Source organism: Cupressus sempervirens, chromosome 2, assembly GCF_028749045.1.
Source record: "Cupressus sempervirens isolate cs-2001-9-10 chromosome 2, ASM2874904v1, whole genome shotgun sequence".
In the NCBI taxonomy this organism is placed as follows: Eukaryota; Viridiplantae; Streptophyta; class Pinopsida; order Cupressales; family Cupressaceae; genus Cupressus; species Cupressus sempervirens.
In genome coordinates, this window is record NC_143119.1 from 431,284,036 (window position 1) to 431,300,694 (window position 16,659).

Consider the following 16,659-nt stretch of genomic DNA (forward strand, 5'->3'; position numbering starts at 1 on the left):
TTTGATAAAGTTCTTGTTAGCTACATATGCCAAAAACTTTTTTACTACTTCTAATCTAGCAACAGGTGCAAAAGTTTCTTCAAAATCTATTCCTTCTTGTTGTGAATAACCTTTACATACCAATCTGTTTTGTTTCTTACAACATCACCTTGTTCATTCATCTTGTTTCTGAATACCCATTTAGTTCCAATAAAATTCTTATCCTTAGGTCTAGGAAACCATTCCTATGTTTTGTTCTTCTCAATCTACTCTAGTTCTTCTTTCATAGCTTTAATCCAATAATCATCTTTATAGGCTTCATCAACATTCTTAGGTTCAACTTGAGAAATTAAACATAGTTCGTCTTGTACTTTGTTTCTTGTTATAACTCCTATATCTTTGCTTCCAATGATCTATTCAGCAAGGTGGTCCTTTATCACTTTTTGGTTAGGTATCATAATTTTGACTCTAATATCTACTCTAGGTTCATATCTAGGTTCCTCTCTATGTACTTCTCTCCATATTTCAATCTACAAACTAATGCCAATTCCATAAAAGAATTCCTTTTCAACACTCTCTTTGTTAGGTCTTGGATTAATTTCTTCATTATAATTATAATCAAGTATCCTTTCTTGAATTCTAAAATTTTCATCAACTCTCACATTAGCACTCTCAACAATAGTCTTAGTTCTCTAATTAAAAAATCTATATGCCTTGCTTTTCAATGAATATCCAAGGAACATACCGTCATCACATCTTGAATTAAACTTTCCAACATCATCATCTCTTTTAATGTAACATTTACTTCCAAAGATTCTAAAATACTTCATAGAAGGTGTATGTCCAAACCAAAGTTCATAATGTGTCCTACCAGTGCCTTTTCTGGTTTGTACTCTATGCATAGTGTATACTAGTGTATTTACTGCTTCTCCCTAAAAGATCTTTAATACATTGTTTTCAAGCATCATTGATCTTGTTGCCTATGTTAATGTTATGCTTCTAATTTCCACTATCCCATTATGCTCAGATGTCTTAGGGGCTGAAATTTGTCTCTTTATATCATTATCTTCACAAAAATTGTTAAACTCATTTTGAAGTAAACTCTCCTCTTCTATCAGATCTCAAACATTTAATTTTCAAACTAGATTTTTTCTCAACTCTACTCTTATATATATTGAATTTCTTAAAAGCTTCAGATTTTTCTCTAAGAAATTACACCCACATCATTCTAGTGAAATAATCAACAAGAATCATAAAATACCTTTCACCATAGAATGCTTGTCTTTGTAGAACCACTCAATAATGTGCACACAATCTCTAGTTTCACTGCAGTGGTAAATTTCTTGCTTGGAAATGAACTTTTCTTCTATTTTTTTTATTAAACATTTTGTACACACCATGTTACTAGATTTCACAATCTTTGGAAAATCTCTAACTGTAAATGTAGTGTATACCTTCACAATGTTATCAAAGTTGATGTTACAAAATCTCATATGCCATAACCAACTATCATCCACCTTAGCAATTAAACATGTCATCTTAGTAGTATTCAATTGAAATACATTACCTCTTGTCTATGTACTAGTACTAATAAATGTGCAATTTTTATCATTGATAATACAGGCCTTTTATGTAAATTGCTACTAATTTCCCTTGTCAACTAGTTGTCCAACACTCAAAAGATTAATGTTCAATCCATACACAAAATAAATATCATTAGTTTTAGTCTTTCCATCAAGTGTAATAGATCATTTTCCTTTTATATGGCAGGCTGCATTATTTCCAATTCTAACTACTCCTCCATCATAGTTATTGAATTCAACAAACTTATTTATATCTCTAGTCATATCATGGGAACAATCACTTTCTATAATCTAATTAGATTTCTTCTTTTCAACTTGTGATACTAATGTTTTTCCTTCTCTAATTTCTTCTCTTTTAGGGATTTCATCCTTAATAGCAACAAATTCTATTTCATCATCACTTTCCCTTAATATGTCTTCCACATTAGAACTAAATTCATTCTCATCAGCAAAAATGCAATCCTTAGCATTCTTTATTTATAGGGATTTCTAGAATTCCTTATTCTCTTAGGACATTTAGAAGAATAATGACCATATTCATTACAAGTCCAACACTTAAACATTTTGTTACCTTCAGGTTCTCTCTTCATAAGCAAGGCAAGTCCTTTTTCAATCTTCTTGATTTCATCCACTTTTGTTTGGCTCCTACTAGTATAATCTCAACTTGTACTTGCACTCCTTTTCAATATAGGTAATTATCCACTTTGTCTCACCCATACTTTAGCTAAATATAATCTCCCAAGAAGAGTCTATCTTGTAAAATTAGATGTGTAGGGAATAACTTATTTAATCATTTGTGTTATTTGTTTGTATGCAAGTGTCAATGTCTTGAATATTTTCCATAGAAATTCATCTTCTAATTTCTCTCAACCACAAATCTTAATTCCTATAACAATCTCTTCTATTCTACCAAAGTAACTCCTTATAGATTCATCATCCATCATTTTAGCATCTTGAAATAAGCATATCTAATTATGCAATCTAACCTTCTAAGTATGTTTATCACCTTCAAATGTACTTTGGAAAGCTTTCCAAACTTCACGAGAGAGTCTTAAAGATTTTACTTGACCAAATTTAGTTTTAGGAAGAGTTGATAATAGTGCTTCTCTAACAAGTATATTGTACACGAATGTGTTTTTCTGAGTTTCATCACAACCCTCAAGCTCATCTTCTTCAATTACATCCTTTTTTCTTACAGTAGTCAACCAGTAACCCAAACCCATGCATAGAAGATGTGTCTTCATCTTTTATTTCCAACTATCATAGTTAACTCCATCAAAATTTGCACTTTCTTTCCTGAAGTGTGTCATAGATCTACTTAAGTTGTTAAGATTTTCCTTCAAGGACCTAAGGTTATGCTACCAATTGTTTGAAAGTAAAGTCCACCAAGATACTTGGGGGGGGCGGGAGGGGGGGTGAATTAGTTATGCAATTAAAATGACTCTTAATATATTCATTAATTCTAAAACATGTAAATAGTAGATGCAACAATCATAGAAAGATAACCATGCACAGTAACACTATATATGTTTACTATTGAAACCCTTGATCAGAGGGAAAACCCCAATGGGGTTGGTACCCACAAGATGATGTACTAATATAAAAGTTCCTTGTGAAAAGATGGACCCTATTTGGAGTGAATAAAATATATTCAGTATATATTAGTCCTTGTTAGGAGAATTTGAGTCGCTGTGAGGAGATTCCAACCTTATTAGAAGTTGGAAGAAAGATGGACCTACTGTCCAAAAAAATTCAGTAATGTCCTCACTAATAAATAAAAGTGCACATAAAAAACTATCCAACAACAACTTCTCTTTCCAAATACATTTCCTTATAAGTTCTATGTGCCTCTAATGTGCCAATCTTTTCTATGATCCAAAAGATATTCACATTCAAGCACTGCTACATTTGGGCTCGAATTATGATGGTAGGCTGTTGCAATTATGATAGTAACCCATCACCCAACCAACATAAGTCAAAATTGGCTCCCGTTGGATGGGCATCAAACTTTTTCCGTCACAAGGGTTACCATCACAATTAAGATGGCTATAAGTGTTATAAATTGGACTACTATTCTGGCAAATTGTTCATTTTCACCATAAGAATTCTGACAGATCTATCAAAGACATCATTGCAATTATTATGTTTGTGCGAAAAAATTCTATAGTTCGTATGACAAGCCATCAAAAACCTTCGTCGCAATTGGGATGAGCATGTGGTAGAAATGTTGTTGGATCGATGGCTAGCTGTCGTAATTATGACAATGTGTTGTATTAAAAATAAATAAATTGATGACAAATGTTGAATAGCTTTGATGTAATCATAGGTTAATATTGAGCTTCACTTGGTTTTGAGAATAGTTTAATATTCTCTACTAATCAGGGCCAACCACGTAAAGGTGGAAGCTCATTTGGCAACACCCCCCCCCCCCCTCAACATCTAAATTCCTTGTTCACATTTAAAATCTTTAAGAATTGATCAATACTTAAAGTACAAAAAAAGGTTCTAAACCTGCAGAAGTGATATCATTTTCCCATCTTCTGGTGCATGTCATTTTTCTGTCGCATCCAAAATAAGATTTTGCCACTCTAAATTGAGAATGCATGTGCAGTTGCATTCAAATGCATGGATAGCAGGCAGAGTTGATAAAACACAACATATTTACATTTATTTAATAGGTCTATTAAGTTTTTAAAATTATAGACCATCAACATGAATAACGTTTGTGATTGTCTATAACTTAAAATACCTAATTAAAGACCTCTAACAAAAATGCAAACTTGGTGCATTTTTCAGCTCTACCTGATGTCGTATGCATATGAATTAACATCGCTTATTGAACTATGGCATCCTTCTACATTACCTAAAACCAAGAGATTCACACAATTAGTTGTCATACAATCATAGGTTATTTTTGAGCTTCACTTGGTTTTGAGAATTGTTTAATATTCTCTACAAATTAGGGCCAACCACGTGAAGGTGGAAGCTCATTCCCCCCCCCGCCCCCGCCCCCGCCCCCTGCCCCCAATATCTAAATTCCCCATTAACATCTAAAATATTTAAAAAATGATCAATCTTTAAGTACTTGGAATATCCTCATCGCCTCCTGCTACTCTCAAGGGAAGTCCATCTTCATTTCTCATGGGCAATTCATCACATGGGTACATCCAAGAATGGCTGCATCGCCTCTTGCATAAAATGAATCCAATATTAGAAAATTACCCCTAATAAATAATAGTTCAATTGAAATAAACACATGAAAAATGAGAGAGAGAAAGAGGAATCTACTTACTAATAGGCTTTGTCATCACATTTGTGGCCATGCTACCTATTGAGTGAGTTTTATTATTTTTCTACTATATCAAGATCTCTCTGTTTATATACATACATAAACACACAAACACACACATATACACATATATATACATCTACATATGTATATATGAATACACACACACACACACACACACACACACACACACACACATATACAGATATCACAAGTGTATGACAATGAGATGCAAAGATTACAAGGGTACGCCAACAAGATACAACAATCACAAGGGCACATACATACATACATACATACATACATACATACATGTATATATACAAAGAGATATTTTTTAAGGTGCTAAGTGACTTACCTCAAGATCCTCCACAAAAATAATGTAGACAAGGAAAAATGAGTAGAGTTCACAAGAAATTTTACAAAAAGATATCATAGCAGATATTTTTAGAAAGAAAAATGTCATAACCTAGTTAAATGGGTCTAGCTGTTGATTAGTGGGGTTGATATTTATGTATATTTAACTAGGTTATGGCTTCTACAAGGGAGTGAACCTCATGATTATGGCATTTACATAGAAGTAGAACTTGCTTCTTCAACTCCTTACACTCAACTCTTCACTAAAGTTATTCTTCAAGTAGTGAGAATAACTACTACAAATTCCTAAGATCCAAGGGATCCACCTATGCTACATTTTTTGAAGACATGGGAGAAGTTACTACCGACTTCAATACTTCATAACATTCTAGATCATATAGTGATGCCTAGATTAACAACAATAGTAGATACTTGGGATGCAAAGATCATAAGGGCATGACAATAAAATCTTAGATCTCCACATGATACATAAATACATACATACATACATACATACATATACATACATACATACATACATATATATATATATACATACATATACATGTATGTATGTATGTATGTATGTATACAAAGAGATCTTTTTTAAAGTGCTTATTACATCTTAGCACAACATAAAAATTGATCTAGGTGCATACATATTCTAGAATCAAAATAATTAAACAAGAAAACTCACTCAACCTGTGCTAAGTGACTTAGCTCGAGATCTTGCACAAAAATAATGTTGATTATTCCTTTTATTGTACCTAATCTGATGACAATTCTACATGAATTTGTAATCAACCTAGGTAATCAACAACTAGACCCATTCAACTAGGTTATGGCTTGTATTTTATAGCTTTTGTAAGGGAATGAGCCTCATGATTATGGCATTTACATAGAAGCGGAACTTTCTTCTTCAACTCCTTACACTCAACTCTTAACTAAAGTTATTTTTCTAGCAGTGAGAATAGCTGCTACAAATTCCTGGCAGCCAAGGGACCCTGAACCTATGCTATGTTTTCTGGAGACATGAGAGGAGTTACTAAAGGCTTCAGTACTTCATTATATTCTGAATCATATAGTGATGCCAAAATTAAAATTGACATTAGATACTTGGGATCCTCATAGGGAGAGTGTACCAATACATGCATGGTTACATCCTTGGCTTCCATTGTTGGGCTAGCATGTGGAGCCTTTATATCCAACCATTTGTTATAGATTGGCGAATGCACTTCATGCTTGACATTCAAGTGATGTATCTGCATATGCAATTTTATCACCTTGGAAAATTGTATTTGGTCCTGTTAGCTGGGAACAACTGATTGTTCATTTTATTGTACCTAATCTGATGAAAGTTCTACAGGAATTCGTAATCAACCCAACTAATCAACAACTAGACCAAATTAATAGCAACACTAGATACTTGGGATCCTTGCAGGGAGAGCGTGCCAATACATGCATGGTTACATCCTTAGCTTCCATTATTGGGCTAGCGTATGGAGCCTTTATATCCAACCATTCATTATAAATTGGGGAATGCAATTTATGCTTGGCAATCAAGTGATACATTTTCATATGCAATTTTATCACCTTGGAAAACTATATTTGATCCTACTAGCTGGGAACAATAGATTGTTCATTTTATTGTACCTAATCTAATGACAGTTCTATAAGAATTTGTAATCAACCCAGGTAATCAGCAACTAGACCAATTTAACTAGGTTATGGCTCAGGCATGTGCTATTCCCATTTATTGTATGGTTGCAATGTTGGAGGCAACATTTTTTATTTGTGTTGGATATGGAGGAAGAGAAGTGGTGTTGGAAAACATGAAAATTTAATAATGCAAAGTCACCTTGAGGAACTTGTGTATGCTCTTGGAAAACATGTCATCGAAAATGTTCATCATGACCTTTTTTGTTTCTAGTTTTTTTTGCATGCAGCCTTCACACACCTAGAACTCACAAATGTCTACTTAAGAATGTATGTGAACCTGCAATGCCTACTATGTGGTGAAATATGTAGAAAATCATATAATCCTTCATCACACAAGGTATTCACTTTGTGTGCTTATTCATTAAGCTAGGCACCCAAGTTTTCATTTAAAATCATGATTTATCTATTTTTGGTCTTAAGAAATGGTACAACAACCTAGAAAGAGTGCCTAAGAAGAGATAGTTCTTACATTCATTCATTAATAAAATATAGAATTCATTCATTATCACATGAAGTAAAAAACAATTACGAGTATCCATAAAATAATCTCATAATGTCCAAAGCTAACATCTAACATTAGTTCATCCTTTAACATTCATTAACAGAAGCACATAGACACATAACATTCAATAACATGTGAAATAAGGTATTTAAACATGCCTCAATCAATTATGATTTAATGTTGGATCACCTACCTAATTAGTTTGGAATTTTGTTCTCACCAAAAATCATAAAATTTAAGAATAATTGTGCCAAAAAGAGCATAAAAAGATGATTATCATGCACCAATCATGTTTTTCAGCTCTTCTGGCACAATCATTCTTACAATTTTTTGGCTCAATCTCCAATTGGTTAGTATGTGTTTTGAAAAATTATTGTTGGACTGTGAGTTAGGAAAAAGAGAAATATCAAACTTGAAAAAGATGTACATAAATGTAATTAATTTTTAAACTTAAATTTTATAAACTTACAAAGAGAACCATAGAATTATAAGAAATTATTGTGGTTTGTACTATTTAAAAATTATGGTTGCAAGTGATAAAGTTGTATACCTTTGTTTCAGAGAGCACAAATAATGGAAATGAAGTATTGTAGAAGGTGCAAGCTCAACTGTCCCCCCCGCAATGTGGATGGCACTGTTAAGTAGAGAATAGTTACATCCATCCATACATACATACATACATATATGGTTAAGTGATACCTAACTATGTCCAAGGCTACTTAACTATGTCCAAGGCTACCTAACTATGTCTAAGGCATTTGCACACTAGAGGCATACTCCTCCTACTAGGCTGCCTACATACCCATATCCACGAGATCAAGACTCTTGAACTACTCACTCTAACAAATATGTAGTTCTAATTTTTAATTCTTTTGATGTATTTGTATTCCTATAACCACTCGTGAACTTTATTCACCTAATACAACTCTTCACCATCACACACCACTCAAGCGAATTAGAAAGTTTTCTATAATTACAATATTGTAATACCCTGGTGCAACCTTTGTGTTGTAGTTTATAGTTAATGTAAGGCTAACCTATATATGTTCTAACTCACTCCTTATATAGTTATGTTTAAAAGCTTTTGACAATACCTGTGGCCATGCTACCTATTGAGTGAGTTTTATTATTTTTCTAGTGTACCAAGATCTCTCTATTTATATACATACATACACACATACATACATATACACACACATATATATATACATATACATATGTATATGTGTATACATACATACATACATATATAGAGATCAAAAGGGCACAACAATGAGATGCAGAGATCACAAGGGTAGGACAATGAAATGTAGTGATCATAGGGAACAACAGTGAAATCATAGATCTCCACTAATCTCCACAATCCAGAAGATCTATCTCTATATATACATATACATGCATACATATATATACACATGCATACATACATACATACATACATCTGCATATCCAATTTTATCACCTTGGAAAACTGTATTTGATCCTACTAGCTAGGAACAATTGATTGTTCATTTTATTGTACCTAATCTGTTGACAGTTCTACAAGAATTTATAATCAACCCAATTAATTAGAAACTAAACCAATTTGACTAGGTTATGACTTGTTTCTTTCTAAAAATATATGCTATGATATGTTTTTCTAAAATTTATTACCCATTTCTCTTGGTCCGCATTACTTTTTTGTAGGATCTTGACCTAAGTTAGTTAGCACGGGTTGAGTGAGTTTTATTGTTTTATTATTTGGATTTTGGAATGTGGGCTTTATTTTATCCTTGTCTTTATTCAAGTCTTAATTTTAATGAAATAAAAAAGTGGTTTTTAGGGTGGAAAGGACTATATAATGAAGAGGAAACTTGAAAAATTAAATGTTGAAATGTTGAAATGAAAGCTATCAAGGATCAAACACCTATGGAAGAGTTACAACAAAATATGAAGGTGATTTTAGACATAAAAAAAAAAAAAATAAAACACGACATAAATCATTCCCCATTTGTTTCGATTATGGAGAGTTACATGTGAAAGAGAGTGGAGAGCTCTGAACATTGATGTAAATTTCATTGTCATGCCCTTCTGATCATTGCATTTTGTTTCTGTGCCCTTATGATCTCTACATTTTATTGTGATGCCCTTGGTGGAGATCAATGGAGATCTAGGATTTTATTGTCGTGATCTTGTGATCTCTGCATTTCATTGTTGTGCCCTTGCTCTGCGATTTCATTTCCATGTCATACCTTTATGATCTCAGTGCCCTTTGCAACACTATAACATTTGGGGTCAATTTGCAATAGCTGTGTAATTTGTGGTTTTTAGGCCCAAATGTAGTAGCACTTGCTCTACAATTTTATCCAAGGGGAGAAGAGGTACCTATGTAAATGTTCTTTTCTTTTCCTTCTAGACATGTATCTCTTTATATTTCCCCAAGCAGGTGATTAGAGAAGCTTCTCTTTATATATATGTATGTGTACACACACACACACACACACACACACATGTGTATATACATACATACAAATATGCATATACAAATATCACAAGGGCATGAAAATGAGATGCATACATACATCTGCATATGCAATCTTATCACCTTGGAAAATTGTATTTGATCTTTACTCAATCACCAAGAGATAATATAATTTGTAAGTATAGATTTCAGCATACTTAGTTTGGTATGAATGGTTTTGATTGAATTTGTCTAAGGATAGTAAATCTACTCATGATGATAATGGTTCCATGTATTGGGTCTTTAGAGGAGAGAGACTTATAGAAGATTAGATGTTGTTTATGGATATGGGATGATTCATTTGTGTGAATGGTTGATCAAGCAAGTTGCAAACAATTAGAGTTTCAGTTGCAAGTAGTTTCATTAATTAGATAAGGGAATCAACTCTGAAAGTGGGATGATCAAAATTGGCATGTCCATCCTTATGATAGATGTTTCTATCTCATAATAGAAAATTACCTAAAATGACAAGTGACAAATTATTAATATATGGAAAATCAGAACATTCACCTATAATATTTTTGAAGGACAAAATTATAATAAAAATATAATTAGGTGGAAATGTCATGAGCTATGTGGCCCCACATTGTGGCTATTCCATTATCCAATAGTGGAAATTCTCCACGTTAAATATGAAGATCTTGAAATCAAAAAAGACAACTATCAGAGATCTATACTTGTGTTTTAGTGATAACAAAGATACAGTCTAACTTTAAGAAAAATAATAGTATTAAATGTATATGATAAAATAAAATAAATAAGAATTGTAGTGCCTACCCTCGTTCACATCTTTTCTAGACTTATTGTTATCAGACTATGTAGACTAGTTTTATGTTGATGGTTTAGTGGTGTTGTTTTGACACTATCAGATATTATGATATGGATTCAATTGATATATGATGAGATCATTTAGACTTTAAATTTCATGTATGTATGATGATCATTACATCATTTTCAGTTATTAATGATGATTAGTTAGATGGTTTATTATCTCATGTATTTTATTATGGTTACTTACCCCATACTTGCATGTGTATGGTGTGCGTGTTTTCTTATTGTATGGCGTTTTTGATGTGGTTAAGGAAGGGAGTCGTAGTCACCTGCTTAGTCGAGATCTACCGGGTATCGACTTCCCTGAATTGCCAGGATGAGCATACCCTATTATACTATCTCAATGATAAGAGAAGGGAGATAAATTCTCAAGTCCAAATCCCAAACCTAAAAACCATTTGTCCTAGTGAGTTAGGACAAGTATCAAAGTTGAATACCCACCAAATGTGTCGGATGACATATTTCGTGATTTTTAACCCTTTGAATTTATTTTGTATGATTTGTTCTATGATGGGTTTTCATATTTTATCTTGGAGGTCTATGGTGAATTTTACATTAATTAAGTCTTAATAAATATATTTAATGAATAAATTATTTATTTGAAAAAATTTATAAAATATCATGATCTTTGATATTTTGATTGTAATGTGAATTATTGGGGAAAAAGAATTAAATAAAAGAAAACTAGAAATTAAAATTAATAATAATTATAAAATAATAATAAAGTAATAAATAAAATAATAATAATAAAAGTTATAAAAGATTAAAATAAAAGTTATAAAATTTAAATAGAAATTATTGGAGTTATAAGCTTGCATGGGAATTAACATGTGTCAACAACACGGGGGTTAGTGCATCAATTAAGCACAAGGTGTCTACAATTCTATGACTCATCAAAAAGAATTGGAAAAGACTCATGCTTAGTTGGTGACACCTTTCAGCAATTTCAAGAAGCATTCCAAAGGTTTCTTGAGAGTTCTTTGTATTCAGGCATTCATAGAAGCTTAGGCAGAGGGTGGAGAGCAATTGGAGCATTGAAGGACTCAAGAACTCTGAAGAAGGGATCTTGCTTTGCGGGTTTTCTGAAGAAGAGCGAATTAGCATCAAAATCCGAGTAGATTCTTGTGATTTTGCTTATGCTATTTCCGCATCATGCATTCCTGTCTTCATCGTGTCTGTTTTATGTGTCTGAAACTTCTCTATGATTGAATCTGTAATTTGAAATTGGAATCTAGATATGCTATTTGGTTGAGAAGAAACTAATAGAAAAAAAAAACTTAGATCCAATTAAGGAGAAATAATTAGATATGAATCGGATTTGGGTTCGAATTTATATTAAATTAGAAAGACAAGATTTGAAATTAAAATAGAAATTTTATGGTGAAAATTCGAATGATTAGATGTAATCTTTCTATCAATTATATTTTTGGATGCATATGAATAAACCCTTTTATGGTTAAATTTAGAGAAGAATTATTTTTAAGAGGAAATTTTTAATTCATCACAAACTGCCATGTCGTTGCCCCTTAGATAGACCTGAACTCATTCATTCATAACTTTTTATTGTGATCGAATTTATTCGATCGCTTCGGTCAGAATTCGCGCGACTTGGCCTTCTCCAACATATTTCAATTTCAGCCTGATCCAATGGTTCAGTAGGGAGATATGGTTGTCGTACTGAGACTATTTTATTCAAGGACAGATATTTCTCCATTTCCCATAACCAAGAGTTCTTTATGCTAAAACTTCACAAGAAAAAAATAATATACCAAAGCATAAAATGGATTAAAGATATTATTGCAATCTTCCCTTATTAGAATCTTATTAATATACATTAGTTTTATATGGTTTATGATCTAATCTAATTAAATCAAATTTAATTAAGATTAGTTAATAGTAGAAGAAGTGTAATTAATTATTAGTCAATCTAAGTAAATGGATTTTTAAATGAGAGAAAATTAAAAGAAAAGAGATATTAATATAGTGGAATTTTTATAATGTATATTGAATACTATTTAATATATATTAAACAATTTTAGAGTTTTTTAATGAAGATGATAATGTTAAGAATTTGGAGATTATTCATGTTAAAATTTACAATGAGTTTTATTGGTTGTGATAGGGATCTTTTTCAAACAACGTTTATATAGACAAAATATTATTAGTACAATTAACAAATGGAGTCTAATAGTTTTGAGGAGAAACTTTTATCTATCAAACAAATACATGGATTAGGAAAAATGTGAAATTTCTCCACTTAATATAATTTGGGAATACATAAACTGAGACTTCTAAATTCAAATTTGAAAACTTAGCAAAACCAAAACATGTGTTTGCATCGTGTATTCTATATGCTTCTTGTTTTGGGTTTTGGGTTAACTAGTGTTGACTAGTCCTAGGTTGTTACTAGAGGCTCGGGGGTTATGAGATGTGTTGGCATGTTGATCTTATTTGGTCTCGATCTTTATAAGCCCAACCATGGTAATGTGATTGTATGCTCTATGAAATGTTCATATTTACTATTTGTATTTGTTCATCAATCTTCATGTGTGAAGCTGAGATGTATGTGTATGAGACACTTGAGCTAATCATTTTTGAGTTATCGATCAGTTATCCTTGATTATTTTCTAGTCGCCATGATGGGACTGAGATGTGGATTTATTCTTGATGATGTCATGTTGTGACATGTTTGACTCAACCATTTCTGGAGTCTTCAATCAGTATGATTGAGATATATATTTTAGTTATTGAGAACCATTGGATACTTTGATTATCAGTGATACTTCAGTTGCCAATAGAGAGCTGTTGTGGTCATGATTTTCTATGGATGTTTGCTCATGGAGATTTGATGCTTTTATGCATATTTGATGATTTTATGATTATCTTTTGTGATTTTGAGATTTATGAGCATTAGGGTAGGATATCTGCATGTAGTGACGGGAAGTGGCTTGCAATAGGGGTCGGGGCCCTAAGAGGCTACCAAGGTAACTCATTGTAAGTTGGATTAATAAGTGATAACATTCACACCTAATACTAACAAAATGAACCTAAAAAGATAAGTGTTTTGTTCTCGCCCATGCCTTGAGTGCTTGTACAGGCTAGGATGGGAGTAGTGAGACGCATGGTTGCGACCTTGCATTCCGTAGTATGCCTCGTCAGTATGAGAGGATACTAGTGGTCGCATGAAATCAGTATGGACCTGTGGAGTTTAGCTAACTGCCAGGGTAACTTGTATGTGATAATTGCGATGACACTTTCCCGCTTGCATAGTAGGTTCCTACATGTCATTGTGTGCCTCTAGGAAGTAGATGTCAATTTCGTGATTGGAACCTTTGAGTTAGTATACGTTTAGGATTCCTGGACTATAGAAATTTGTGCTATGCGTTATGGATAGCCTATTTGGGACTTGAGATTATCTCCTCAGCATGGTGGGAGTGGACCACTTAGGTACCACGCGGTCGGGTGGTAGTGTATTTTCCACTCTTATCATTTGAGATTCATCGAGACATCATGGCTGATGCGTCTTTCGTGATGGTGGATATGTATCCTTTCATTGATGATTAGCATATGTTAGATGATGTTATCTTATGCTTATATTTGCATGTTAGATTACTTTCTACATATGATGTTGTATATGTTAGGAGTGACATTCCTACTATGTTAATACCGATGATCCCTTCGGTGATTTGGGATGTTACGCACAGAGGGATGGCTAGGGCCCACGATGGTCTAATGATGCTATTAACGGTTGGGAGGAACCGTGCACTTAGTTTATTTTGTTTGATCTTTATGATGGATGTATATGTCTTCTATGATGATGTATCATGTGATTGTCTTTGATGTATCATAGATTAGAATAGGATGATGTACCTTATTTCACATATGTATATTCTTTTAAACCTTCATACCCTGTGACATGTACAGTGGATGATTGAGCATTTGGAAATGTAATGTATGAACATTGGACTTATCATTATTATTTCATGTGGTTGTTGTACTAGATGGATTCATGTATGTAATTCAACGTTAAGGGATCTTAAAGAATGTAATCTGTTATGTATGTTATGTTTACTTTTCAGATGGACATTGCTATTGCTTCCATTATTGTGAATAAGTTATGTATGGTATTTACTTTCATGTAAAAAAAAATGTTATGAAACTTAGTGAAATTCTAGGTTAATTCTTTGGATCCCTTGGCGGGGCATTACAAGAATACTAGTTGTAGCTATATAATTATAGTATTACTAATTATGTTAAACAAAATGTTCAATAAAAAAAGTATGAAGTAACATAAATGGATTATTTGCTCGATCCTATTTTGACTCAATGTGAATGCATTTGATCATTACCTAGATGATATTATGCATGAGATCTTTACTCAATCAACAAGAGATAATATAATCTATAAGTACAGATTTCCATATACTTAGTTTGGTATGAATAAATTTGATTGAATGCAAGCATAATTGGTTGTATGAATTCAAGACATGAATGGTTAATTTAATTTAGCACAAGTACTATACTAGTGTGTATGTATACATGTAAAAAAGTTTACACAGTGAACTGATTTACATACATACATGCACAAATGCATACAATCATCATAATTGGTTATCCTTGAATCTAACCAAATCTATTATATATGAATAAGAGACACATGTTTAGAAATAAAAGAAAAGAACATTTACATAGGTACCTCTTCTCCCCTTGAAAAAAATCACAAAGCAAGGGCACAAAGATCACAAGGGAACAACGAAAAAATTCCTAGATCTCCATTGATCTCCACCAACATTCAGAGCTCTCCACCCTCATTTGGAGCTTTCCACCATCTTGCACGCACAACTCTCCACAATCAATCAAAACAAATGGGGAATGATTAATGTCATGTTCTTTTTTTTTTTTTTTTATAATTCACAATCCACAAGATCTCTCTGTATATATACATACATACATATATACATACATACATATATATATACATAGATATATACATACATACATACATGCATACATACATATATACATACATTCATATATATATATATATATATATATATATATATATGTACACACACACACACACATATACATACATACATATATATACATAGATATATACATACATACATATATTCATACATACATGAAAACAACAATACACTTTCAAAGAATTTACAATTGTTCAACAAAATTAATGTTTTATAAGAAAATGCATCTAAAGAACTATTAGCTCAAAAGAAAGAACATGGTGTTGAAACAGTACAAAAAGTTTTTGACATGAGAGGTCTGCAAGTGAGGTTGTCGACTAATCTTGAAAACTTGAATGTTGAAATGAAAGCTATTGATGATCAAACACCTATGCCAAAGTTTTTTATTAAGTAAAATAGGTTTTACAGGGATCCTGAAACTTGAAAGTTTTTACAACATATCTAAAATAGAAATATTAAGAAAAGTCCAGCTACAGAGAAACTGCTTAACAAAAGCCAACCATGCACAATAGGCCCATGGCCAGGAAACAAAAAACTAGCTACACTAGAATAAGAAAGAACCAACTACACAAGGAAAGACAACAAAGTAGAACTAACTATCAATTCTCTCTATCAAGAACCTGCAAGGTCTCTGCAGCTTCATTGGTCTTCCTGTCGTCTGCATCCTCTTGGTCCTAGTTATGAACATCCACCTGGTCCCTAGTTTCTTTTAGGTCATCCTCAGCCTACCCAATGTCCAAGCTATCCTTCTCCATGTTTTCCCTACCAAATCCAACACTAATCAGTGATTCACCTAGGCTGTTAATGTTCTCATTTAGGGCATTCAAAGTGGCGATCACTTGATTGGCCAGGTTATGATGATAGAACTCCATCTTTTGGACTCTTTGTTCAATCTTGGTGATTCTATCCTC